Genomic DNA, 27,155 nt, shown 5'->3' with positions numbered 1-27,155 from the left:
GATCTCAGGGTCATGGGTTCAAGCCCCATGTTGGTCTCTGTGCTGGGTATGAGCCTACAAATCAATCAATTAATAAATAAACACATGCACCATAGGTTCAATTTACTAGTGTTTGGCGGAGCATTTTTGCATCTTTGTGAGATGCAATGAGGAATGTCAGTATCTATAAAGGGTATTGGTCTGTAACTTTGTTTTTAATAATGTCTTCATCATGTTTTTGTACCAGGGCTATGCTGGCATTCTAGAATGAATTAGAAAGTGTTTCTTCCTCCTGTGTTTTCCGAGTTTGTGTAGAATTCGTATTTTCATTAGTAGTGGTGGGTGGTGGTAGTGTGGTAGTGATGGTGGTAAATGTTTGATCTTACCCCTGGTAAATCCACATGGGCCTAGAGCTTTATAACATTTTTATTATGAATTTGATTTATTATGAATTCTTTAATAGATATAGGAAACTTAGAGTTTTCTAATTCTTTTTAAGTCAGTTTAAGTAATTTGTGTTTTTTAACACAAATTTAAGATTTTAAGATTTGTCCATATTACCTACATTGTTGCATATATTGGAGTAACAGTCATAATATCTTTTTATTGTTCTTAGTGTCTTCAGTGTCTGATATGATATCCCTTCTTTCATTCCTAATGACAATTTTTTATTTTTTTTAATTATATACTATTTTTAGCAGTTTTAGGTTTATATGAGAATGAGCAAAAAGTACAAAGTTTCCATATTCTTCCTCATCCCCACACTCAGTTTTCCCTATTATTAATATCTTGCAGTAGTATGGTACATTTGTTATAATTGATGAATGAATAACAATACATTTTTATGGCAACTGCTCATCTTTTTACTGTCTCCATAGTTCTGCCTTTTTTCAGAATGCCATATAGTTGGGATTATATATATGTAAACTTTCAGATTGGCTTCTTTCACTTAACACAATTTGTTGGTTTTTTTTTTCTTTTTTCCCTATCAGTTTTGCTAAGGTATTGAGAATTTTATTAATATTTTAAAAAATTATCTATGGATAATTTATTCATTTTCTGTTTCTTAATTTCACTGGTTTCTGTTCTTAACTTTATTATTTCTTCTTCTTTCTTTGGGTTTAGTTTGTTCTACTTTTCCCAACCTTTTTTGGTAGAAACAGATCATTGCTTTTTTTTTTTAATTAAAAAATTTTTTTTAAATTTTTTTTAATTTATTCATTTGACAGAGAGAGAGATCACAAGTAGGCAGAGAGGCAGGCAGAGAGAGAGCAGGAGGCAGGCTCACTGCCTAGCAGAGAGCCCGATGTGGGGCCCGATCCTAGGACCCTGGGATCATGACCTGAGCCAAAAGCAGAGGCCCAACCCACTGAGCCACCCAGGCACCCCCAGATCATTGCTTTTAAATTCTTCTCCAAACTACACATTTAAAGCTATAAAATTTCCTCTAAGTACTGGTTTAGTTGTATCTCACACATTTTGATATGCTTTCTTCAATCTCATTTAGTTTGAAATCTCATTTTCCTTGTGATTTGTTTTTTCACCCATGGGCCATTAGATGTGTGTTTTTTAGTATCCAAACATTACAGGATTAAAAAAAAAAACGATTTATTTATTGATTTTAGAGAAAGAGAGAGAGAGAGAACGTGAGCAGGAGAAGGAGCAGAGGGAGTTGGAGAGAAAATAGAGAACCTTAAGCAGATACCCTGCTGAGCATGGAGCCTGATGCGGGGCTCCATCTCACCACCCTGAGATCATGACCTGAGCTGAAACCAAGAGTTGGTTGCTCAACCAACTGAGCCACCCAAGTGCCTCAACAGGGATTTTTTAGCTAAGCTATCTTATTGATACATAAAAAAATAGATAAAAAGACTTCAGTCTTTTGAAATTTACTGAGACTCATTTTAAGGCCCAGAATAAGGTCCATGTGGGTGAATCTTCTTTGCACAAATTCTGTAGTTGTTAAGTGTGGTGTTTTGTGAATGTCAGGTTAGGATGGTTGAGAATACTGTTCAAATCTATCTGCTTACTGATTTTTTTTTTTTTTTGGCCTACTACCATCTGTAACTGAGAAAGGGGTTTTAAAATCTCTGTGATTGTGGACTCACCTATTTCTCTCTTTAGTTCTGTCAGTTTTGTGCTTGAAAGCTCTGCTGTTGAGTACAACTGTATTTAGAGTTGTTAGGTTTTCCTGATGAAGTGGCTCTTTTATGTTTATTAAATCTCCCTTTCTATTTCTGCTAGTACTGTGTCTTGATATCTGCTTTGTCTGACTGATAGTATATAGTTACAGGAACTTTCTTATACTTAGTATTTGCATGGTACTCCTCCCCCCGCCTACCTTTTACTTTAGAATTGTCTGTGGTTTTATATTTGAGGTGTCTTTTTTATAAATAGCATATGGCTGAGTCTTGCTTTTTTTTTTTAAATCCAGTCTCACAGTTTCTACCTTCTAGTCCTTCTTTATTTAATGTATTCAGTGATATGGTTGCACTTAGGTGTACTTTTTTGTTTTCTATTTATCCCATCTGGGTTTGTGACCTATTTCCTTTTCTGACTGATTGATTGATTGAAGTTTATCAAATATTTTATAGTATTCATCTAATTGATTGATCTAATGATTGTTGAGCTATGGCTTTTCAATATTTTTAGTTCTCGCACCAGAGATTTTACTATGTATCCTTAAGTTATTACAGTCTGCTAATTAATATTATATCATTTCTTATAAAATATAAAAACTAAAGATATAGAATATATGACAGTAAGAACACAAAAGATGGGATGTAGTAGAATTATACTGCATTAGGGTTAACATGAGGGTTAAAATACACAGATGATAAAATCATGTAGACTGTAATACACACACACATCCAAATAAAACTGGGGAAATCTAAGACCGGCAGACCATATCAATGTCGCTCTCCTGTTTGTGATACATATTATATTCTAGTTTTGCAAAATGTTACCCTTGGGGAAAACTGGACAGAAAAATGTTATTGTTGGGGAAAACTGGACAGAATTTACAAGGAATCTCTTTATTATTTTTTATAGCTATATGTGAATCTGCAATTATCTCAATAAAAATAAAAAATATTCTTGCTATCAGGTAACCGAATTTCCATTGCTAAAGTAAGGGGCTTCCAAGTATCAAGAAAGAAAAAAGACAAAGCACATTTCTACTTTGATTTGTATATTATAAAAATAGAATATTCAACACTACTTCTTAGTTCCTATTGCCTGGTAGATAGAGAGTGGTAGAAGGGGTTCGGAACAGTATTTATCAACATGCTTGCACTTGTGGGCCAGCTGTGCGCCAGGAGGCCTCCATTGTCCAGGTCTAGTAGCTATTGGACTATCCAATCCAACCTGCTGTGGTCATGAAAGACTGGGTTAAAATTATCCCAGCCCAAAAATGTTTTATCCTGTGTTTAAGAATTTCTAAGAAGAAAAACCTGTAACTTTATTCAACTAACAAACATTTCTGGAACACTTCTGTTTATTTAAGTACTCCGCTAGATGCTGAGGACACGGGAATGAAAATGACACAGTTACTGACTTTAAGAAGCTTAGGGTTTAGTGCAAAATATAAGCGTATACACCAGTCATTATAATAGAAATATGTTAAAGATGCACAGTGTACTGTGGAAACAGAGGAAGGACCTCCAACAGATCCCAAAAGGTCATCAAGGGTTTCTGATGGAAGATATGTTTGAACAAAGTCTTAAAGGAGAAGTAGTAAAAAGCAAGAGTTGATGGCACTCTAGTGAGAGGCAACAACGTGGTCAAGTTCCTGTAGGTGAAGAGAATAAGCAGTTCACTTTGGCTGGAGCCTAGAACTAGGAGCAGTAGGAAACGAGGACTGAGAAATTGTCGGGATTGCTTCAGAAATGGCTTTATGTGCCAAGGTCAGGAATTTGTACTTCATTCTGAGTCTTCTGAGGAACTTCCTTTGCATATTTTAGGGCTTAAGTGTGTATCCTTTCCTCTTCTTATAAAGACACCAGTCATTGGATTTTAAGGCCCTCTCTATCTAGTATGACCTCATATTAGCTTAAATAATTACATCTACCTAGACTAATTACAAATAAGGTTACATTCTAAAGTTCTAGGTAAGTATGAATTTGGAGGGGCACACTTTTCTGTGTTGTGGTAGGTTGAAGTATAAGAAGAGGAGAGGACATGCAGATATACACATAGAGAAGACGGCTTTGTGAGGACAGAGGGAGAGATGGGAGCAAAGCAGCTACAAACCAAAGGCTGCCAAGGATTCCCAAGAGCCACCAGACATTAGGAAGGGGCAAAGAAGGATCCTTTCCTAGAGTCTTCAGAGGGAGCATGGCCCTGCTAACACCCTGATTTCACACATCTAGTTTGAAGACCTGTGAGGGAATAAACTTCCAATGCTTTAAGCTACCCCCTTTGTGTAGTTAGTTACAGTAGCCTTAGGAAACTACTGCAATATGCAACCCACATTCTACGTATTATGGGTTCAGCTCATTGTTGTGGTTTTAAGATAATTTTATTCATTCAAGAGGCAGAGCCTGATTCCTTTCTCCTTGGATGTGGGCTGGACCTAATAACTCACCTCTAATGAGTAAAGAGAGAATGAGGGTGTATAGGTTTGAAGGCCAGTTCACCGCTTGGCAAACTATGGTCCATGGACTGGCCGCCAGTTTTTATAAAGTTGTATTGGCACGTACCATGCCCATTTGTTTATGTATTAGAGGTGGTGGTTTTTGCACAAAAACCACTGAGGTGAGTAGTGACAGTAGAGACCATATGGCCTGCAAATCTAAAATATTTACTGTCTAGCCCTTTAAGAAAAAGTTTCCAGTCCCTGAACTAGGTCATAAAAAGCACTGCAGCTTTCTGCTTGCTTTTGCTAACTTGCTCTGGGGAATGCCAGCTGCCCCATCACAAGGACACTCTGACAGCCCTATTGAAAGGTCCACATGGCAAGGAACTTGGGCCTCCCACAAGCAGCCATGGAAGTGAACTGCATCCGTGGTCAACAGCTTGACCGAAACTTCCTGGCACCCTGAGCCAGAACCGCCCACCTATCCTGCTCCCAGATTCTTGACCTTTAGAAACGGTGTGAGATAACACATGTTTGTTGTTTTAAGCTGCCAAGTTTCGGGGCAGTTTGTTATGCTGTGACACGTAACCAGTCCACACATCTGCCCCTTCTGTGGTTTCAAATGCAGCCTGTGAGCGGCTCCGTACATCTTACCTGTGCCCCAGGCTTTCGCTATTTTAGAAACATACGGGGAATGAAACCTATTTTATAAAGAAACTCCGAGTGCTCGCTTCGGCAGCACATATAATAAAGAAACTCCGAGATGACATAGATAAGACTGGGAGGAAACAAAGGATAGTGGAAGGCAAGGGCTACATTTCCCATATTCTCCTTAATAACTAACATAGCACGAGGTGTGATCGTGGCTACTGAGACTGACTGTCACTAACAAAATATTAGGTTTGTAACCATGGTTATTTGAGTCATCAGGCAGGATGTTTGCTCTGTTAGGTTACTCACTATTATTTATATAAACAGGAGTATTCGATAGTGCCATTATAATCTTTATTAGGTGTGTCTGGAGGATTTTAGTTGCCCTCTGTAAGTGCAAACCAAGCAAGCTGGGATGGTGGTGAGTTCTGTGGGTATATTAGTTTCCTATGGCTGCATCACAGTATTATCACAAACCTAGCGGCTTAGAACAACACACATCTACAGCCTCCATTCCTGTGGGAGAGGACTCAAGATGGCCTAGTTGGGCTTTCTGCTTAAGGTCTTGGAAGGCTTCAGTCAAGATTTGCCCAGGGATGGATTCTCATCTGGAAGTTCCTCTGGGGCACTCTGTGGTTGTTGACTGCACTCAATTCCTTGTGGTTGTAGGACCGAGAGCTTCAGTTTGGGGTTTTTTTCCCCTTTGGTTGTTATTACCTGTTGGCCAGAGGGTGCCATCAGTTCCTAGGAGCCACCATATTTCCTGCCACATAGGGTTTCCCCAAATGGCCACTTGCTTTCTGACAGCTAGCCAGGGAAAGATTTCACGAAGACAGATGCTGTGGTTTTATATAGCAACATCACAGAATTATGTACAGGTAATCAACCAGTACATCGTCTGTATTTTATTGATTGGAAGTAAGTCTCATTCACTCCCAAGGGGAGGGCTCACACAGCTGTGTGAAGATTAGGAAGTGGAGGGCATGGGAGCCACGTTAAGAATATGTCTGCCACAATGGACTTCCCAGCCAAATCCTACCTGCAAGGTGGAATTAATGTTTCACCAAAGATACTAGCTGTATGCAAAGAAAAAAGGATGTAGTGCATTGTTTTTTGTTTGGGGAGTTTGTGGGTTTTGGGGTTTTTTGTTGTTGTTTTGTCCTCTGTACTGCAAATGGTTGACACCTAGAAGGGTGCTGAATTAGAAGAATGGAGGGAAAATGAATAGAGATGGGATAAACAAAAACCAGGGGAGATGAAAGATATACCTAATCCTAAAACACTTCCAGGCTGGAAAATACTGTAGCTGGAAACAGCTTGGCACGCAGCTAGTTAGATAGACCCTAAGCAAAGACTTCCTGCGTATGGGGAGAGCCGAAGGTACCACTGCCAGTAGCATAAAGGGAGCCCATTTCCAGAAGGTCACAGATACAGTGTATAAAGTACTATTATTTATTCCTTTTCAATCATACTGGCATAGGTGGTATTCAAGTTTTAGTAAGACCTTAGAATAAGAAGGACAACAGTAGGTGCGATAGATCCCAAATCTACGTTGATGTGTGATGTGCATTCATTCATTCACTCGGTGAATTTCTGTTGAATGCTTACTGCATGCGAAGGTCCTTTGCTAGAGCTGTTCAATCTTACATGTTTGTAATGGGGAGAGTGCCACCTTCTACTGGCTACACTGCCGTGGGTGTTGGGGGAGGACTAGAGGCACACATGTTTAGTTCTGCCAGCCTGGCATATAGTGTTCTTATAAGAAGTTTGGTGGCAGAGGACAGGAAAGTGAGTAGTTAAGCCACAGGAAATTTTGAAGAGGGAGAGACATGGCAAAGGAGAAGTCTAGCCAATAAGAGACTGAAGATGATATATTTATCTGTGCCCAGAGAATCTGATCTATAGTAGGGACTCAGTTTTATCAGCTGTCTCACCTCTCTCTTTACACAGTCTCTCCTCACTTTTTTTTTTTTTTTTAATTTTCTTAAACATAGACTGTTCTACTGTGTGTCAGACATAGTAGTAGACACTATGGTAACCAAACTGAATATAGCCCTGGCCCCTTTCCCTTTATGCCTTGTCCAGCTTGGGACATCAGTAGCCATTTCAACAATCCTTTCCTCCATACCTCTTCCACTCTTTGTCAGCCATTGGACCTGTCTCCTCTGACTGTGCCCAACCCACTGTACTTCCCTAATCATGTTTTCTGCTGCCATGATAGTTTTGCCTCCTCAGTTGGGTCATCACTGCTGATTGGTAGCCTTTAGTTCATATCTATTTACATTTTCCACAGGAGCTATCCAAACCTCTCTGTTCCCTCTGTTCCCTGTAAGTCCAGCTCTGGCATCCTCTTTCACCAGGTGACTGTGCTCCCTGAGGGGGTTTCCCAACTTCCTTTCTACTCTTCTCATAATCTCCTATTGCCATCCTCACTTTTCTATTTTCTTGCAAAACAAAAATAATACATACACACACATACAACCCTTCTTGTCAAGGCTTTTAGTCTCAAGCCCTCCTGTTTCCTCAAAGCCTATGCCAACCATGACCATCCTTCATTCTATGAAAAGATATATTACCTACTATAGCATAGTATATCACAAAATTGTTTCCAGGGAGCTGTGTCTTGAAATTTGATATCTCCTTTAAAATTACAGGGGTTGGGCACCTGGGTGTTCAGTCAGTTAGGCATCTGCCATTCGGCTTGGGTCATGATCCTAGGGTCCTGGGATCAAGTTCCACATCAAGCTCCCCACTCAGAGGGGAGTCTACTTCCCCCCTCCCTCTCCCTTTGTCCCTCTGCACCACCCCCTGCTTGTGCTCTTGCTCTCACTCTCTCAAATAAATCAGTAAAATCTTAAAATTAAATTAAATTAAATTACAGGGGGAAAACTGTAACAAGATTTTTTTAAGTTAAAATAATTTAGATAAGTTAAAATAACAATGAGCACTTATGAGCAGCTTTTATAACTTTATTTTTTCCCAAAAGTAATATGTTTGTACTTCATAGATAATGTAGAGATTTAGATTAAAAGGGAAAAAAATAAAATCATCCCTATACCTACATATAGAGATAACCATGGTTAATATTATGTGTATAGTCTTCTAGGGGTGTGTGTGTGTGTGTGTGTGTGTGTGTGTGTGTCTATCCTATATATGTATATATAGGATTACATAGTACCTATTATCGTGTTACCTTCCTTTTTTCACACTTCATGAAATCTTTATAGCTAGACTCTTTTCGCAAATTTCTGGTTACTTGTTTAGAATAAATCCCTTAAAGTTGAATTTTGGATCAAAAGGTATTTATAATTTAAGCCTACTGCCCAATAATTACATTTCAAAGAAGTTGTAACAATTATTTAACCACCAGAGGTGTATGAGAGTGTATGTTTAATGGGAGCCGCACTCTTGTGAGCAGAACATAATGTATAGAGTTGTCCAATCACAATGTTGTACACCTAAAACTAATGTAACATTGTGTGTCAACTATACTCAAGAAAAAAAAAAAAAGGTTGTCCCACACCTTTTCTAAAATGGTGTATTACCATGTGTAAAAAAGCAATTTTAGCCACTTTGCAAGGAGAATCTGGTAACTCATTTTGTTTTAATTTGCAGTTCTTTAATACTGAATTTACGTATTTTTCTGACTGGTCATTGCATCTCTGTTTCCGTAAATTACCTGTTCATGAACCTTTTCCTCCTTCTCCCACTTCATTTGTATGTTTATCTACCTTTATCATTTTTGAACTCAAGAGTTGTTCAAACTAGTAAAAGTGTATTTTCTACTTCCGTTTTCCAGTAGCTCTGATTTGGCTTTTTCTCAACAGAAAAGATAGACTAGTTTTTGTGCATAAGGTAGACCAGAGAAACACATCGGTCAAGCTGTGGCATGTTCTTAGCTTATTTGTCCTCTTCATGCAATATTAACGTACTGATCATCATTCAAGTTCTTGGAATAATTATAGCTTCATTAAAAGTAAAACATAATGACATTGATCTCAGTCTACTTGTCTACTTGTAAGTTATTCTTTATGAATAGACTGCATTTTGTCTTTAAAACTTTTCAAGCATATTTTTCAAGTTTGCAGTAGGTGGCAGCAGCAGAAAACGTGCTTTCATTGGCTTCAAAATGTAATCAGGACTTTATGCAGGACAGTATAAAGGAACTTGTCCTGAATTTGAAGAGCTTCATGATGAAAGGTACTCAGAGCATACGTTCAGCATGAAGTCTGTGAGTATTTCACAGCCTACCTAAAAAGGAAGCTCCCAACAAACACTCTTCCTTAGAAAATGCATTTTATTTTTCAAATATTGCAGTGTTGACTAATTACACTGTGTTTTAGTATCTTTTTTTCTGGATCATATGCTCCCCTTACATACCTTGTCTTATATTTATAGTAAGAGTAACTTCAAGACACCAGCCTCTTTTCCAGAGGAGTGGCCTTTTGAACGATGACCATTTAATGCGGAGCTCTGAGTCATTTAATACACTAAAAATACATGCTAAGAAAATGTGGCCTTTTTAGGCCACTCCTTCATTATGGGTGGTCTTCAGTGGGGCTTCGCTTTGCTAATTTAAAAGTTCGGGGCCAATACATGTTTCAAGAGTATTGGTAATAATTTTCTTTTGATCTTAATATGCCCTCTGAAGTTGAACAAGCATCGTCTGTGATCCTTTCATGACAGGGGCAACCAACAACACAACAGGGGACTGGGGAACACTCCTGCTTTTATTTCCAGACTACAATGACAGGTGGATGTCATGTTCCGTAGGTCAGGAGGGGTGGCTCTAAGACAGGCGCTGTGGTTGTGGGTTTTGAGGACAAACAAGAACACTTGCTTGCTATGGCTAGTTGAAAGCTAATGATGATTGTGATGGCAGAGAGGCCAGATTATTCTCAACTAGATACTGTAGGAAAAATACGGAACTGTAGATTGGTCTGAAGACTGCCTCAGAATGAAAAAGAACAGAATAGGACTCAGGAACAAAGTGAAGGTGGTCAGGAGTGGTCTTTCCAACTCCAAAGATTAAGGTGTGTTTTGGGGGGGAAGGGGGTGGAGAGGAAGCATTCTTTCACCTTCAATTCCATCCCAGCTCAAACTCTCTATGTGAACACGTAATAAGAAAGGAAAGTTTCCAGTTCTAGACTGTAAAGTTCTTCAGGGTAGGGATTTATCCTTATGTATTTATCACCAGATCTCAGCTCGAGTGCACAGCAAGTTTTTATGAATGACTAAATGAAGTTAATGAACTACCTCAGAGAAACCCCCTCCTTGCATTCTTTCCTTTCACATCTCCCCAAAACTTCCCCCTTTCTTCACATGCTCTGGAGAAGACTGTGTGCCTATAATGACATATGCATTAACTCTTCCTCCTCAGCCAGAGTATAGCTTCCCAGAGAGGTAAAGAATGGCTGTTGCTGACTAGCCAACACAGAAAAGATGCTTGGACTGAAGGCTTTGGGATGATTTTTATGAGATTGAAGTGTTAAAACTTCCTGGCTAAGGGAAAAAAGAAATTTTGTAACAATCAAAAATATATTTTCAGGCCCTGGCACGTTTAATTAGGTTTCAATAAAGCACTTAAGAATTGATTCAAGTATTCTTTAGTCATATTTTCTGAATTTCAAAGGACTTGTTATCAGGAGCAAACGGCTTCTATAATACTTGTATAACTATTTCCACTTAGAGCTTGTTGAATTGCCGACTAATTGTTTGGGTCTATGTTCTTGTTTCTTTGTCCTTGTTTTAGTAGTACCATGTAGTTATCCTAGAATCTTCTCTTGTGCTGGATTTCAGATACCTTTGAGACAAAATGTGTGTCTTTTAAAAATTCTTGCTGGCTTTCCTTTAGAACTGAGGACAATATTCTATGTCCCAGGAGTACTGAATGAGTCTTAACCGTGTCAAGAAAAGAAAGAAGGAGCAATTGTGGTCCCTATGATCTTACACACAGACACACAGACAAGATGAGGTACTACAAAACACTCGGGAGACCTGGTATCATTTTCTGGCTCTGGCACAAATTCCAAGACTATGGACAAATTTCGGAACCTCAATTTCTTCATATGCTAAAAAAAAAAAAAAAGAGAGACAGAGTAGATTTGACTTTTAAAGTTTCTCACAGGTCCTTGATCGTCTGAGTCAGTATTTCTTCTTCAGATGTCTGGAATAATCATTTCTTCTTTGTCTTATTTAGGAAATGATCATATAGCACTAGGGAACAATATACATTAGTTGGGATACAGGCTAAACAGCAGTAAGAATCTCAACAAAATTTGATGGCTCAGAAAAGGAAGACTGTTATTTCTAAGGCCTTCATTAACAATCCTCAAGTAGGCAGGTATTTCCATACAGATGGAGGACTCTGATTCACTGGAACATTCAAAGCCCAAAGTTAATGGTCTTGTAGCTCTTGCCATCTGCACAGTAAAAGCTGACTCAGCATGGGGAGGAAGAGCTTCCAGGACCAGCAGCTTAGCTTCCTAGATAAGAACACCTGGAAGTTGCCCACCTCACTTCCACTCTCACCCTACTGGCTAGAACTCAGTTTCATGTCACATCTACAGCCAAGAGAAGAAAGTCTTCAGCAGCATAGCACGCACCCACCTAAAATGTTAAGAGTGGGGGTGGGGTAAAGGCTCTATACCTAAAAGGAAAGAGAAGAGATCAAATACTGGGGGATAGACTCCACATTCTGTTATGATTTTAAGGCACAATAGCAATTTTTTATTTTGCTGCTGATTATGCTTCTATCTTATTTAGTGAAATAGGTTGAGATCGGGATCTGCGATTTATCCCTACAAATATCCCCCCCCCAACACATGTCAAGGTGTCTTGAACATAGATGGCATTCAACAAAAATGTGGATATTTGATTTATATATTGATTTTTCAGGCCATTAAGTAACCACTATGTTCATCCCGCCCCCATCAATGCCCTGGTCTATCTATTTATAGCTTGTTTTGTGAATGTTACATGTATAACTTTAATTCTCAGTCTAGTTGAGGAAAGTAATTCAGAACCTATGAAGAAGTAAAATTCTTAAAATGTGTATAGATAGGTAGATAGATAGATGGAGTGATTGGGAACAGGTTGCTACTAGTAGCAGCTACTATCTTTTGCTACTAGTAGTAAAGGTGCTATTACCCTGTTTGGGGGTAGCATGATTACATGTAAGGGAAAACCAAGAGCTTTCCAGTGTGGCTTCAGCATTTGGTTTAAAGTGTATTCCCTAGACATCACATATCATTCTAGTTACAAGTAAACTTCAAAACACATACTTCGCTGAAATGGTTTTGGGTTCTGTGCTCTCTGTTCTCTTCCTTGGTGTTCATAATAAACAGCAGGCTGTGGTGCTGAGTGTGAATCTGTATAGTATGAGCCTATTTATGGAGAGTCAAATAAGGTTCCTTTTAAAACAGGCCAGTTTTTTTTTATTAATTTTTTTCAGCATAACAGAATTCATTCTTTATGCACCACACCCAGTGCTCCATGCCATATGTGCCCTCCATAATACCACCACCTAGCTCCCCCACCCCCCGCCCCTTCAAAACCCTCAGATCATTTTTCAGAGTCTATAGTCTCTCATGGTTCACCTCCCCTTCCAATTTCCCTCAACTCCCTTCCTCTCTCCATCTCCCTATGTCCTCCATGTTATTTGTTATGCTCCACAAATAAGTGAAACCATAAGATAATTGACTCTCTGCTTGACTTATTTCACTCAGCATAATCTCTTCCAGTCCTGTCCATGTTGATACAAAAGTTGGGTATTCATCCTTTCTGATGGAGGCATAATACTCCATAGTGTATATGGACCACATCTTCCTTATCCATTCATCCGTTGAAGGGCATCTTGGTTCTTTCCACAGTTTGGTGGCCGTGGCCATTGCTGCTATAAACATTGGGGTACAGATGGCCCTTCTTTTCACTACATCTGTATCTTTGGGGTAAATACCCAGCAGTGCAATTGCAGGGTCACAGGGAAGCTCTATTTTTAATTTCTTAAGGAATCTCCACACTGTTCTCCAAAGTGGCTGCACCAACTTGCATTCCCACCAACAGTGTAAGAGGGTTCCCCTTTCTCCACATCCTCTCCAACACACGTTGTTTCCTGTCTTGCTAATTTTGGCCATTCTAACTGGTGTAAGGTGGTATCTCAATGTGGTTTTAATTCGAATCTCCCAGATGGCTAGTGATGATGAACATTTTTTCATGTGTCTGATAGCTATTTGTATGTCTTCATTGGAGAAGTGTCTGTTCATATCTCCTGCCCATTTTTTTTGATATGATTATCTGTTTTGTGTGTGTTGAGTTTGGGAAGTTCTTTATAGATCCTGGATATCAACCTTTTGTCTGTACTGTCATTTGCAAATATCTTCTCCCATTCTGTGGGTTGCCTCTTTGTTTTGTTGATTGTTTCCTTTGCTGTACAGAAACTTTTGATCTTGATGAAGTCCCAAAAGTTCATTTTCGCTTTTGTTTCCTTTGCCTTTGGGGACATATCTTGAAAGAAGTTGCTGTGGCTGATATCAAAGAGGTTACTGCCTATGTTCTCCTCTAGGATTCTGATGGATTCCTGTCTCACGTCGAAGTCTTTTATCCATTTCGAGTTTATCTTTGTGTATGGTGTAAGAGAATGGTCGAGTTTCATTCTTCTACATATAGCTGTCCAGTTTTCCCAGCACCATTTATTGAAGAGACTGTCTTTTTTCCACTGTATATTTTTTCCTGCTTTGTCAAAGATTATTTGACCATAGAGTTGAGGGTCTCTATCTGGGCTCTCTACTCTGTTCCACTGGTCTATGTGTCAAAAACAGGCCAGTTTTGATTCCATGTTAACATGTTATCCACTCTGACTTCCAGTTCCATAGCTGCTGCTCTTGTACACTTACAATCTTGTCTTGGAATAAAAATACTAGTATGTGCCTTATCAGCTTTACATTTCACATGAGCTATCTTTTTTTTCTTTTAAGATTTTTCTTTATTGACTTGTCAGAGAGAGAGCATAAGCAGCAGACAGCGGGAGAAGCAGTCTCCCTGCTGACCAAGGAGCCCGATGGCGGACTCGATCCCAGGACCCCGGGATCATGTCTGAGCCACCCAGACATCCTGATAAAAACTATCTTTGAACAACTGTCCTTATTCTCTCATACCCAGTTTCCCCAAATCCTTCCCCTTCGAGGCCCAGTTCCAGTTTGCCTCCTTTTTATAACCGATTGTAGCCACCCAGCCCCAAATAATCATTGTATCAGAAAGAGAAGACCTAGTTCAAGCCCTGGGCAAACTACAGCTTAAGGACAGGGTGTGTTTGTATAAGGACAAGCCTTTATTCCCTTTACAAACATGCCAGCTTGCCAAAGACAAGTAAACGGCAAATACTGGCTATAGTCTAGACCAGGAGGAATGGCTCCCAGACTTTATTCAGCCTCACCCCACATTCCCAGGGCCCTCACAGAGCCTCAACACCATGCACCTTCTTTGCTCTTGGGACATTTTTCTCCAAAGGACAGGACCGGCCTTTTTCTGTTAAGGGCTTTGATCTTACCTCTGTATGTCAGCAGAGGGCAGCAGAGAGCACCATTCTACAGCCTGTGTAGATCTCAAAGTAGGACAGTTCCAATTTCCCTAGTGCTTAGGGAGAAAAACATGGGGGGCTTTTTTTTTTAAGCTATGACCAAGACTGGTGCTGGTATAGGCAATGGAGAGTGCTAAACATTTTGCAGTATGTAGGACAGTCCCATGCAAGCAAGACTATTCTCACCCCCAAATGTCAGTTAACTTCCTTCTAGTACTGTTCTCCAACCTCAAGTACAACATCCCTGTGTACCCCACTGATTTAGTACTTTCACCAATTTGTGTAGTCGTCATCTCACCAAAGCTCCTTGAGACTAAGAACTGGCTTTTTCATCTTTGCGTGAAACTCTGAAACAATTTTCTTAGTTCACTTTTAATTTTTAGTCATTGAATGATTGTAAACAGGTCTTTAATGGGAGAGGGACAAGGGGTAATGGATAGAATTTAAAAGTAGGGGGACACCTGGGTGGCTCAGTGGGTTGAAGCCTCTGCCTTCGGCTCAGGTCATGATCCCAGGGTCCTGGGATCAGGCCCCTCATCGGGCTCTCTGCTCAGCAGGGAGCCTGCTTCCTCATATCCCTCTGCCTGCCTCTCTGCCTACTTGTGATCTCTGTCTGTGAAATAAATAAATTAAATCTTTAAAAAAAAAAAAAGTAGAGTCAGTAGGTTACAGAGTTTAGATAGAGCTAGATTAGATTAGATGAGCCAGTCTTCCTGAACTTTAATATTCTAACATATGAAACAGGACGAATATCTACCCTATTTTAAAGTACTTTGTAAATTGTAAAGCGAAGTACAGGATTGTTTATAAAGAATGTCTATGACCAGATTTGTTCCCAGTCATTGTTTCTGGAATTTAGGTATCCTATATGTGAAAAGAACACACTTATATAAGGAAGATATTTTAGCACAAAGTCACGGCTGGCTCTGTGCCACTTGTTCATTCCTGGAGCCCTTAGCTTCAGGTGGCCTGCGGCCCCTTCTGAACCACTTGAACTAAGAGTGCTGGAGAGACAGTGTTCTCAATGCAGAAGATGCAGGAGCAGACTAAAAACAAAATGGCAGATGTTTGCTATTCCTATGTTTTGCTCTTCAGTTCTCTTGCTTGCACTATGCAGCTAAAGTGGAAATGCCAACCCGTATCTAGCTAAGAAGGGTGGAAATTAAAATAGGTTCAGAAGAACAGAAGTTAGATGGTTTACCTGGCCTCTCAGAAGTAGCACAAAGTCTCTATGGATGTGTGAAGTAATATATAAATTTCCCTTTTACTCTTTCAATATGGAAAGTGCCTTTATAAACTCAAGATATTATTTTTAGCCCCACAAAGGTTAGGTTTATGGTACCTTGCCAGAATTCGTATATTATGGAATGGTGTATTTAAGGGATGCTAAATATTCTATTAATTGAGAAATCCATTTGCTTTTGATTTATTTCACTGCATCTTCATTATTAATCAGAGAAGAATTCTTACATCCTTCGTTTGCAGTCATCCTTTTGATAGAGATAATACATTAAAACTTCATTAAGCTCTTAAGATTTATTCTAAATAGCACATAAAATCTCTAAGCAATTGCTTTTCTCCAGCTGACTGGATGTTTTATTATACTTTGATAAGAAATATTAAAGACTTCAAATCCATTTAACTCAAAATATCTTTCAAAGTTTGCTATAATGATGTGTACCTTTAGGGTTATCTTTATCGTAAAGATGATTGTAGAATTTATGGACATGAGACGCTCAACTTTTTAAAGGTTAATAGATAAGTGTTTAGTGTACATTTTTATTTATAGTCTATTTTAAAAAGGATTTGTAGTACTCACCATGAAATATATATACAATAAGGTTAATAAAAGGGAAATCAAACCCAAAGCAGGGAGGAGGTTTTGCTAATGACAAAAGCTAAAATAGACATAGATACATAGATTGATAGACATATTTGAGCCTAAAGTTGGCTTTGAGCTTCCCACCAGCAGGAACAAAAAAAATGGAAATACAATGGATCACACTGTTGCTATTGAAAATGTGGGTGCCTAATAATTTTTCAAGAACTGGAAACTTTTCCCTGGTATTAAGTTCTAAAATGAATTGTTCATATGAATTGCTGGTATATGAGACATCATGCAAGGTAATGGACAACACAGAAACAATATTCCTATTCCTTATAATAATTCTTGATAAAAGCAAGGCATAACATGAAAGCTATGACAATGATTCTGCTAAGGGGCACTAGGTTAATGATATTTTAGGTAAGAGGTAGCTTTCTGAAGATCCATCTCTCTCCTTTGATACAAGGACAAATTTTAGTGATACTTATCTGACTGAGCCACCCAGGCTCCCACATTTTCATGATACTTAAAATAATTTTTTTTTTCCTTAGATGTTGCTTAAAGATCGCTTTCTCAGCTAGGCATTTAACGGCAGCTAGACAGCAGCACAACAACAAAATGGAAGTAATAGTTTGGTGCAGTCTTTGAATATTGAAATTTGAATATTGAATTATTGACATTGCTATCCATGCTATCAAACCATACGCTTTGAAAACAGGGAAAGTTACAGTTAACATTCTGATATGAAAGTAAAGAATTTCAGCCAGTGTTCCCACCTAGTAGGTTGTTTTCCATATCAGTTCAAATGATTGTATATAAACTAGAGGTTTTCTTGGGAAATTTTAGCTTTTTTTTTTTTTTTTTCCTATGAACTGAGTTTTTGGTCACCCGGCTTAACCTCCTGAAGGTTCCCCCCTCCTTGGGTGCAGTCCCTCAAAGAGTATCGCCCAGTCTCCCAAAGGAAAATGATTTGGATGAGCTTTTCTTTGGAAAATGTGTCCCTAGTACATATTTTTTAAGAATTTCCTACAAGTGGGGCGCCTGGGTGGCTCAGTGGGTTAAAGCCTCTGCCTTTCGCTCCGGTCATGATCCCAGGGTCCTGGGATTGAGCCCCACATCGGGCTCTCTGCTTGGCAGGGAGCCTGCTTCCTCCTCTCTCTCTCTCTCTGCCTGCCTCTCTCCTTACTTGTGATCTCTGTCAAATAAATAAATAAAATCTTAAAAAAAAAAAGAATTTCCTACAAGGGATCTGTTCAAGTTTATTATAAGCAAAATAAAGATGTGTTTTTCTCTGTGGTTTTTAATCCCTGGATCTGCAGAGTTGTTGAAATTTCCCTTGCTGAGAATAGGAAGGGCCCATGGTATTTGAATAACAGCAATAAAACAAAACAGCTACTAGTATCATTTGCTGAGTATCTTTTATATTACAGATTCTGTGCTAGTCTTCTCATGTGTCAACTTTAACATAATAGGCATGGCCTCTTACTATTCCCATTTAAAGAATGAGAACACAGAAACTCCAGTTTACCTGAACTTACAAAACTAGTTAAGTGGCAAGGTCAGGATTTGAACCCAGATCTCTCTACTAGCTTTTAACTACTACACATTGGTACCTGTGGAAGAAATCTGAATCTTCATGCATTAGCCTCAAGGTCATTATCCTTTTTTGTGATATTTCTGACAGAAATTGTCATCGGATCATTATATTTTGATCTTCTCTTAGATTCTGGCTTAAATGAGTAATTTTCCTTAAAAAAATTTTTTTTTCTTTAAAAACAATCCTAGACTAGCTCATACTTTTTAATAGCAGAATAATTATACCTTAACGTCTATTCTTAGATTGTCTTCTAATAATGAAATTTGAATATCTTCTTGGGAAGCAGGACCAGAGTAATCTTCCAGTCATTACTGAGATTTGAAGAGGTTCATTTGATTCTTAAAAGTGTTTACTCACCTTGATAATGACTTTGTAGTCCTCCACACTTGGCATGCCCACATGCTAAAATAAAAAATTAATTCTGGTGCTCGCTTCGGCAGCACATATACTAAAAAAAATTAATTCTGATGATGGGACTTGGCTTGATATCTCTAGAGTTGCTGTGTCCCATACAGTAGCCACCAGCAAGCCACATATGAGTATTTATTTTAAAATTTAGATGTACTATATGGTGGTTAACTGAACATAATAAAAATAAAATCACATTTAAATGAACTAAAATATAACTTAAAATTCAGATCCTCAATCACAGTAGCCACATTTTAAATGCTAAACCATCACGTGGGGCTACTGTATTAGTGTGAATTATAGAATACTTCTATCATTGCAGGAAATTTTGGGCACTGCTGCTCTTGAATATACATTTCTCATGGTCCCCTCTCCCTACCGTCCTTCTCTTCCCAAAACAACAATGGCTTCCTCCAAGAATTACCTCTACAGTTTCTGTAATTTGGAGGAGATAACTTATCTTCCCAAAGATTTCCCATGATATTCAACGGGAGAAATTGTTGTTGGCCCTCTCGGTATTTCTGTGGTATGGAGAAGCATGCTAACCCAGACCAAGTTCATCTTACTAAAATGACAAGTCCATACAGCCAGCTCGTTTTTATTTGCCAGATTACATATAGAGCCAACTTCTTAGGTGGCTGTGTTTAGAACCATTTATAGGCTGTGTTTTTGAATTACACCAGAGACTACCCTCCTCCCTGGTAAACTAGTTGAGTGACGGTGTTGCTGTCAAAACTTATAACACATCGTTGGCTTCCATAACAGAGTTGAACATCTTGTTGACCAATTTTTGGGGAAAAAAGATTATTTTCTAAAAAATCTGATTCTTTTAGTGTGCCCTGGTTAGTTGTGATTGTTGTCAAAAGAAACAGAGATGTATATTCTTAATTCCTTTCCATTTAGGGGTTCTAAAATAATCTTGGTCCATGGACGTATTGATATAAGCCAATGTGGTACCCTCAGGACTACTAGGACTGTACCAGTCATGTACTTGTCTTGAGCAATCATAGTGGTCCATCTTTTCCATAGTGATATTCCACAGTAAGCTCGTTTAGAGAAATTTGCTGAATATGTTACTTGCCAATGATATTCTATTGTTTGAGTACATAGAACAGTGCCCTGAACATCTTTGCTGTGTGTAAAATAGTCCTGGAGAGTTTTGTTGCATTTTGTTTTTCCAAATGAGCTTAGCAGGGTACAGCTCACTAGTGTCAGGCTTGAACCCTCCATAGCCACACAGAGACAGGCAACCACTCTCCTTTTAGCTGTACAAATAGTCTGATTAAGAAATAGAGGAAGATCTCTGTTCAGAATGTTCTTGGTCACTGGACACCTCATAACAGAGGCCTTATATTAGCTACTGTTGTTCCAGCATCAAGGATTTCCCAAATTCAAAAAAGTTGTGATCAGTTTTAGTATTGTTATTTAGTATTGGTAATCATGAAGTGAAATGATAGGGTCTAGGGGCAGTGAATTATATTAATCTCCACTTTTGTGTAACTTTCAACATTTTAAAAATAAAGAGCAAAGAAATGTCATGATTTATTTATTGTGCTATCATGTTTTATGAGTTCCTTATATATTTTGGAAATTAATCTATCGGATATGTGTTTTACAGATGTTTTCTCCTATTCTGTAGGTTGCCTTTTCATTCTGTTGATTAAAGCTTCTTAGTTTGATATAGTCCCACTTGTCTATTTTTGCTTTTGTTGCCTGTGCTTTTGTGTCATCTCAAGAAATTATTGCCAAAACCAACGTCAAGAATGGGCAAAGGACTTGGGGCACCTGGGTGGCTCAGTGGCTTAAAGCCTCTGCCTTCGGCTCAGGTCATGATCCCAGGGTCCTGGGATGGGGCCCCACATTGGGCTCTCTGCTCAGTGGAGAGCCTGCTTCCCCCCACCCTTGCCTCTCTGCCTACTTGTGATCTCTCTCTGTCAAATAAATAAATAAAATCTTAAAAAAGAAAAAAAAAAGAATGGGCAAAGGACTTGAATAGACGTTTCTTCAAAGAAGACACACAGACATACAGATGATCAATAGGCATGTGAAAAGGTGCCCAACGTCATTAATTGTCAGAGAAATACAAAGCGAAATCTCAGTGAGATATCACCTCATACCTCTTAGGATGGCTACTATTTAGAAAAAGGATAACATATGTTGGCAAGGTTTGGAGAATTTAGAACCCTGTACCCTGTTGGTGGGAATGTAAAATGGTATAGCAACTGTGGAAAACAGTATGGAGATTCCTCATAAAATGAAAAATAGAACTATCATATGATTCAGCAACCCCACTTCTGGACATATGCCCCAAAGAACTGAAATCAGGATCTCCAAGAGATACCTGCACTCCCATGTCCACAGCAGCACTATTCACAATGACTAGCATATGGAAACAACCCAAGTGTCCATCAGCAAATGAACAGATAAAGAAAAAGTGGTGTATACTTATGATGGAATATTATTCAGCCTTAAAAAAGGAAATTCTGTCATTTGGGAAAATGTGGATGAGCCTGAAGGACATTAGGCCAAGGGAAACAAGCCAGTCATAAAAAGACAAATACTGTATGATTCCACTTCTATGAGATATCTAAAAGAGTCAAACTTGTAGAAGCAGAGAATATAATAGGGGCTGCCAGAGAGGAGGGGGGAGGGAAATAGGAGTTGTTATTCCATGGGTGTAAAGTTTCAGTTTTACTAAATGAGTAAGTCTAGCAATCTGCTCCACAGCTTTGTGCCTATAGTTAACAATGTGGTCTTATATTGTGCCCTTCAAAATTTGCTAAGAGGGTAGATCTCATGTGAAGTAGTCTTACCATAAAAACAAACCAAAAAACCTGCAAAGGAACACAAGAAAACCCTCTGTCTTGACTGTGGCGATGGTGTTGCGGGTGTTTGCATGACTCTGACCTCATCCAGTTGTACAAATTACATACGTGCATTTTTTTATATCTCAATAAAGCTGGTAAAATTTTTTTAAATTAGAAAGTTTTAAATGTCATGAGCTCTTGGGTGAATTTAATATAGCTGTTTGTGCTGTTTATAGTAAGGCATCTTATTAAAAAAAATTGGTCTAAGAATCATTAAGAGCTGTTTTGGAGCTGTGTCTTAATGAGGAAATATTTACCTACCTTATTTAAACACAGCATTGCTCTTCCACACCCACTTTGATGCATCACAAAGGTAAGCAAATGACATTATTCTAAAAAAAAATGAAATTTATGTAATATTGCTTATATATTTATATTTCTTAACCACTATTCCCATTAATATTTCCCTATTGTTTTTCTTTTACAAGGCTTGGTGAGCAGGGTGTACATTTCTTACTCATCACTAGTTTTAGGAACTCTTTCCCTGACTTGGTTTGTTTTTTATCACATCAGAGCAGGCACGTTGCTGAACGGCAAGAAAGGAGTAAAGAAAACAGCTCTAAAGAATAAAAGAGTGATTCTTCTATATGCATTTTTGGTAGCCCTGATTCCACCGAAATTCTATTTTGATTTTCTCATTCAATAGCAATAAAACGTTTTCACGACTATCTCTCTCTCACACACACACACACACACACACACACACACACACACACACACATCCCCCCACCCCCCTCCCTCTCCGCACCCCCTCAAGCTGCCAGTCTGTCTTAAGGCAGTGGCAGACGCCTGATTGGCGGGCTCTGTTTATTCTGTGACCAGATTCCGCCTAAAAGAAGGCAGGCCATGAGTGCCTGAAGCCTATTGGCCAGGCCTGCTCTGGACCCTCCCCTTCTTTTTCATGGCACACACCACAGAGAAGTCTGTGCGGAATCCTAAACCAGCCCAATTTACATCCATTCATGAATCTGTGACGTCAGCAAGCCTTTGGGCTTCTTTGCGGTGGGCTGGAGGATTGTGTGGGTGGAATCCCCCTCCCCCTTATTTTCCTAATTCTGCAAGGCTTTTTAAATTAACCTTCCACCTTTTTTAAAGCAAGAAAATGGAACGGCATGTGTAGGAATTCTTCACTGTTGTGAGTATCACATTCTTTTTTTTTTTTTTTCTGTTTCATCAGCATTTCTAGCACAAGGACAGATGGAGAAGGTATTTGAGATTTGAGTTGATTAGAAAGCTGATATTATTGAGGGAGACTGGGTGAGAAAGACAGAGCGGAAGACAGGGGCAAAGAGTAATCTGAAACCCAGTTAGAGCTCCGAGCCTCCCAGACTGACAGCTGGTTTTCCCTTTGCTGGTCGGCTTGCTTGCTAGACGTGGACATTTTTCATTTACGGTTCTGCACGTTACCTCTGGATGCAGGCTTGGCTTTCCTTGAAGGGAGATTCATTCTTGGAGAAGAGGATGCGGGTCGCGTGAGAGGCAAAGCCTCCAGCTGGTACCAGAAAGGTGCCGGGGGAAGCTGGGTCAGCGAGACAGAGCAGGTTCTAACCTGCCGAGCTGTGGTCTTCCTTTCTGCCGCCCTTTCTGTTGTGTGTCACCCTTCACCTCCCCTTTGTTTCGTAATTGTGTACCAGTCAGGGTCTCGAGCTTGCAATTTGGGGAAGATAAATACTTGTCCGACCATTTTTCCCCCTCCAAAGCTTTTATTATGGGACTCACAGGGGTGTATTTATACATCTTTAGGGCTCTTTCTGTCACTCTGTGCATTTTATTTATATTTTCAAAACTTAAAAGCCTGCACCAGAGGCAAAAGGGGAGTGATCCTTATATTCTGATCTGCAAAATATCCCCGAATGAAAATTAAGAAGTGGTTTCGTAATACATTCCATAATTATATTGCATTGAAATGCACATGAGTGTTTTCTGAAGATGAACTCCCAGCTGAAAATAGTTTATTCTGCTGTGCTTGGCAAACATGGGAAAGTTCTGATATGTTCCATGTATTAAGTTGGTTTGATACTTTTGCTTGGAGGTTTAACAGAAAGTTAGTATTTGTGATCGAATTTATTTTCCAAGATTCTGGACTGTATTCTGGTGAAAGTTGGGATCCTAAAGAAGAGGGATGGGACTCTGACATGTCCTGCCCCAGGGCAGCTCCTCAACCCAGATAACCTAATAGCATTTTCCACCTCCCTCACTTGGAGCAAATTATATTCTAGTTGGCAGCGTCTACCTGCTTGTTGTCTCCAGTGAGAAGGAAAGCAAAATGTCTGTTAATTTCTTATCATCCAGCCTTCTCATGTTTACTTTGTATAATCAATACTTAGTTTTGAGATTTTTCCTATTATCATCTTTTCTCATGAAATAGGGCTTCTAAACTGGAACTCTCGTGACCTGTTTTGAAGATTATCAGTGACTCTTCCCACTGTAAACTCATTCAGAATTACCTGAGAATTTGGAGTTTTCTTTTGTTTCTCATCTTGGCATTGCCCTTATTCATTTTGTTTTTCTGAATGCATCTGAACTCACTAAAGAAGGGAGAACTTATGCCTCCTTCTAAATCAGATCTTTGTCCTCTATTCAGATAACTATGGTTTCATATTGTGCTATTTTTTTTATAGGCTGGGTTGAGCAAATGACAGAATTTCCCTGTATTTGTAAGCTTCTAGACTTACTTCATCATTCTTCTGTGTACCTTCAGACTCTGCTGAAAGTAGCAATTGCAAAGTTACATCAAATTACTCAAGTCAAGATCATTGTTGGATCAAAAGACTGAATTCTTAGATTTTTTTCTTTTTAAAAAATGTGTTTATATAATTAAACTCAAGAAATGTTCATCAAATGCTGTCTTTTCTATACATTTTGGCAAGAGGGCTTTATTTCCATGAAAGAAATACAGTCTGTACTTTGCATTTTATTAAAGTAAAACTATCCCTTTAAGGCACAGAGTAGATACAGAATCTCCCTCTCTCTCCACTCCTAGTGGCTGTATTCTAGATTATATTTATTTTCCTGTATAGTGTACTTGTAGGGAAAAAAACACAATAACTCTTAATTGTTTAATTGTTTAATATCAAACAATAAAATCCTGTGTATCAGTGACTGTCAATAGATGCCTTTCTGTTTCAAAATTGAAGCTACTCCAGAAGTAGGAATTAATTTATTTAGTAAACAAAGTCAGTCAAACCAGAGCCCTCTCCTGGGGAACTGTCAAAAGCATGGTTCCTAAAGGGCCAGAGGCCATATCCACTGGTAGAGGCCAGAACAACAGTATTTTGGATGGCCAAACCGGTCAGTTTGGTTTACACTGTCTACCTACCCTCTCTCGCTGGGCTACAACTGAATTAATTGCTTGCGGAGCTCAAGTGAATCAAAATAGCCAAGATGACCAATGCTGCCAGGTGGCAGTCTGACCCTTATAATTTTGACTAAAATAGAAAGCATTTTCCAAGAACACTCCTTTACTTTAAAACAAAACAAAACAAAACAAAAGAATCATTTAAGAGATAATACCCTCCTGCTCTGTGTTGGCTGGTTATTCCTTAAGAATATAGGAGGAGAGAAAGATTTAGAAGATGCCATATTTCCTCCTAAGGAATCTAGAAGGTGAGATACCATACACATATAGGGTGGTCAGGTTCGGAATTACCTGTGGAACCTTCTGTCTCTTTGTTCAGTGGTTTTTAGTATGTTCATAGAGTTGTTTTACCATCACTGCAATCAATTTTAAGATATTTTCATCACTGTAAGAAAAAAAAAGAAAAAGAAACCCATACACATTAGCAGCCACTCCTCATTTCCCCTCAGCCCCCCAGCCCTAGGCAACCACTAATCTTTTTTCTTTATACAGAGATTTGCCTATTCTGATCATTTCATATTAATGAAATCATGTAACACACAGGCTTTCGTGACTAGCTTCTTTCACTTGGGTAAGGTTTTCAGAGTTCTTTGTATTACAGCATATAGCAGGGCTTCATTCCTTTTTTTTTTTTTAAAGATTTTATTTATTTATTTGATACACAGAGAGAGATCACAAGTAGGCAGAGAGGCAGGCAGAGAGAGAGAGAGAGGAAGCAGGCTTCCTGCTGAGCAGAGAGCCCGATGCGCTCGATCCCAGGACCCTGAGATCATGACCTGAGCCGAAGGCAGCAACTTAACCCACTGAGCCACCCAGGCGCCCCTTCATTCCTTTTTTTGTGGAATAATATTCCATTGTACAGATATACCGCGTTTTACTGACCCATCCATCAGTTGATGGACATTTGGATTGTTTCTCCTTTTTGCAGTCAAATGCTCTACCCCTGAGCTATACCCCCTGTTTCTCCTTTTTGGCTGTTGTGAATAATGCTGTGAACATTTGCATATAGGTTTTTGTGTGAGCGCGTGTTTTCATTTCTCTTGAGTATATACCTACCAGTGGTATTGCTGGGTCCTATGATAACTATATGTTTCACGTTTTTCAGGAACTGCCAAACTGTTTTACAAAAGAGCTGCACCATCTTACATTCCCCCCAGTGTAAGCCTCATATAAGGCTTTCAGTCTCTACAACCTTGGCAACATTTCATTGTATCTCTAATTTTGATAAGAGTGATCTTAGTGAATTTGAAGTGCTATCTCCTTGTGGTTTTCATATACATTCCCCTAATGGTTAATGATGTTGAGCATCTTTTTATGTGCTTATTGGCTCTCTGTATTTCTTCTTTGGAGAAATGTCTATTCAGATCCCTTGCCCATTGAAAAAGTTTATTTCTCTTTTTGCTATTGAGTTTGAGAGTCTTTGATATGTTCTTTATCAGATATATGGTTTGCAAATATTTTCTTTCATTCTATGAGCTGTCTTTTTACTTTCTTCGGTGATATTGTTTGCTGTGCCCCTTTTTAAAAATTTTGATGAAATTCAGTTTCTTCACTTTCGTTGTTGCTTGTGCTCTTAGTGTCCTATCCAAGAAGACTTTGCCTAACCCAAGGTTATGAAGATTTATCCCTATTTTTTAAAGAGCTTTACAGTTTTAGCTCTTACATTCATGTCTGTGATCCATTTTGAGTTAATTTTTGTGCATAGTTTAAGGAAGTGTTCAACTGCATTCTTTTGAATGAGGATATCCAGTTCCAGCAATATTGTTGAAAAGACTGTTCTCTCTCCCATTGAATTGTCTTGGCACCCTACCAGGAAACTTAAAAAAAAATACTGATACCATGCTCCTGCCTCCAGAGAGTCATATTTAGTTGGTCTGTGGTGGGGCCCAGACATCTGCATTTTTTAAAAGCTCCCAGATGATTCTAATGTACAGCAAGGGTGAAAACTATTTGTATGGATAGAGGGTTAGTTTTAAAAAGAAGAGGGACACTACTTCTGAATCAAGAAAAGTCAAGAAGAGGGGCCCCTGGGTGGCTCAGTCGGTAAGCATCTGCCCTCAGCACAGGTCGTGATCCCAGGGTCCTGGGATCAAGCCCCGCATCAGGCTCTCTGCTCAGTGGGAAGCCTGCTTCTCCCTCTCCCACTCCCCCTGCTTGTGTTCCCTCTCTCACTGTCAAATAAATAAAATCTTTAAAAAAAAAAAGAAAAGTCAAGAAGACACAGAATTCTATACAGAAAGGAGAGAAAAGAGGAAAATTAAGATTCATACCAGAGAGCATGGATTTTCTTCTGAGTAGGAGTTAGTCATTTTCAAAG

General features: G+C 38.9%; 1 protein-coding gene across 7 annotated transcripts in view; it reads left to right on the top strand.

Moving 5' to 3' along the window:
• The window catches only part of MAP3K13 (mitogen-activated protein kinase kinase kinase 13), a 173,839-nt gene that overhangs the window by 54,975 nt on the left and 91,709 nt on the right, over positions 1-27,155 (top strand). The window contains exon 1 of one of the 7 annotated variants that reach the window (XM_046002121.1): positions 22,411-22,615. The exons of the other annotated variants lie outside the window; for them this stretch is intronic. The gene's annotated coding sequence lies outside the window, so the exon portion shown is untranslated. Of the gene's footprint in view, positions 1-22,410; positions 22,616-27,155 lie in introns of those variants that run through there. 7 annotated transcript variants of the gene reach the window in all.

Source organism: Meles meles, chromosome 4 (genome assembly GCF_922984935.1).
Source record: "Meles meles chromosome 4, mMelMel3.1 paternal haplotype, whole genome shotgun sequence".
In the NCBI taxonomy this organism is placed as follows: domain Eukaryota; kingdom Metazoa; phylum Chordata; class Mammalia; order Carnivora; family Mustelidae; genus Meles; species Meles meles.
This window is presented reverse-complemented; position numbering and strand designations above follow the sequence as displayed.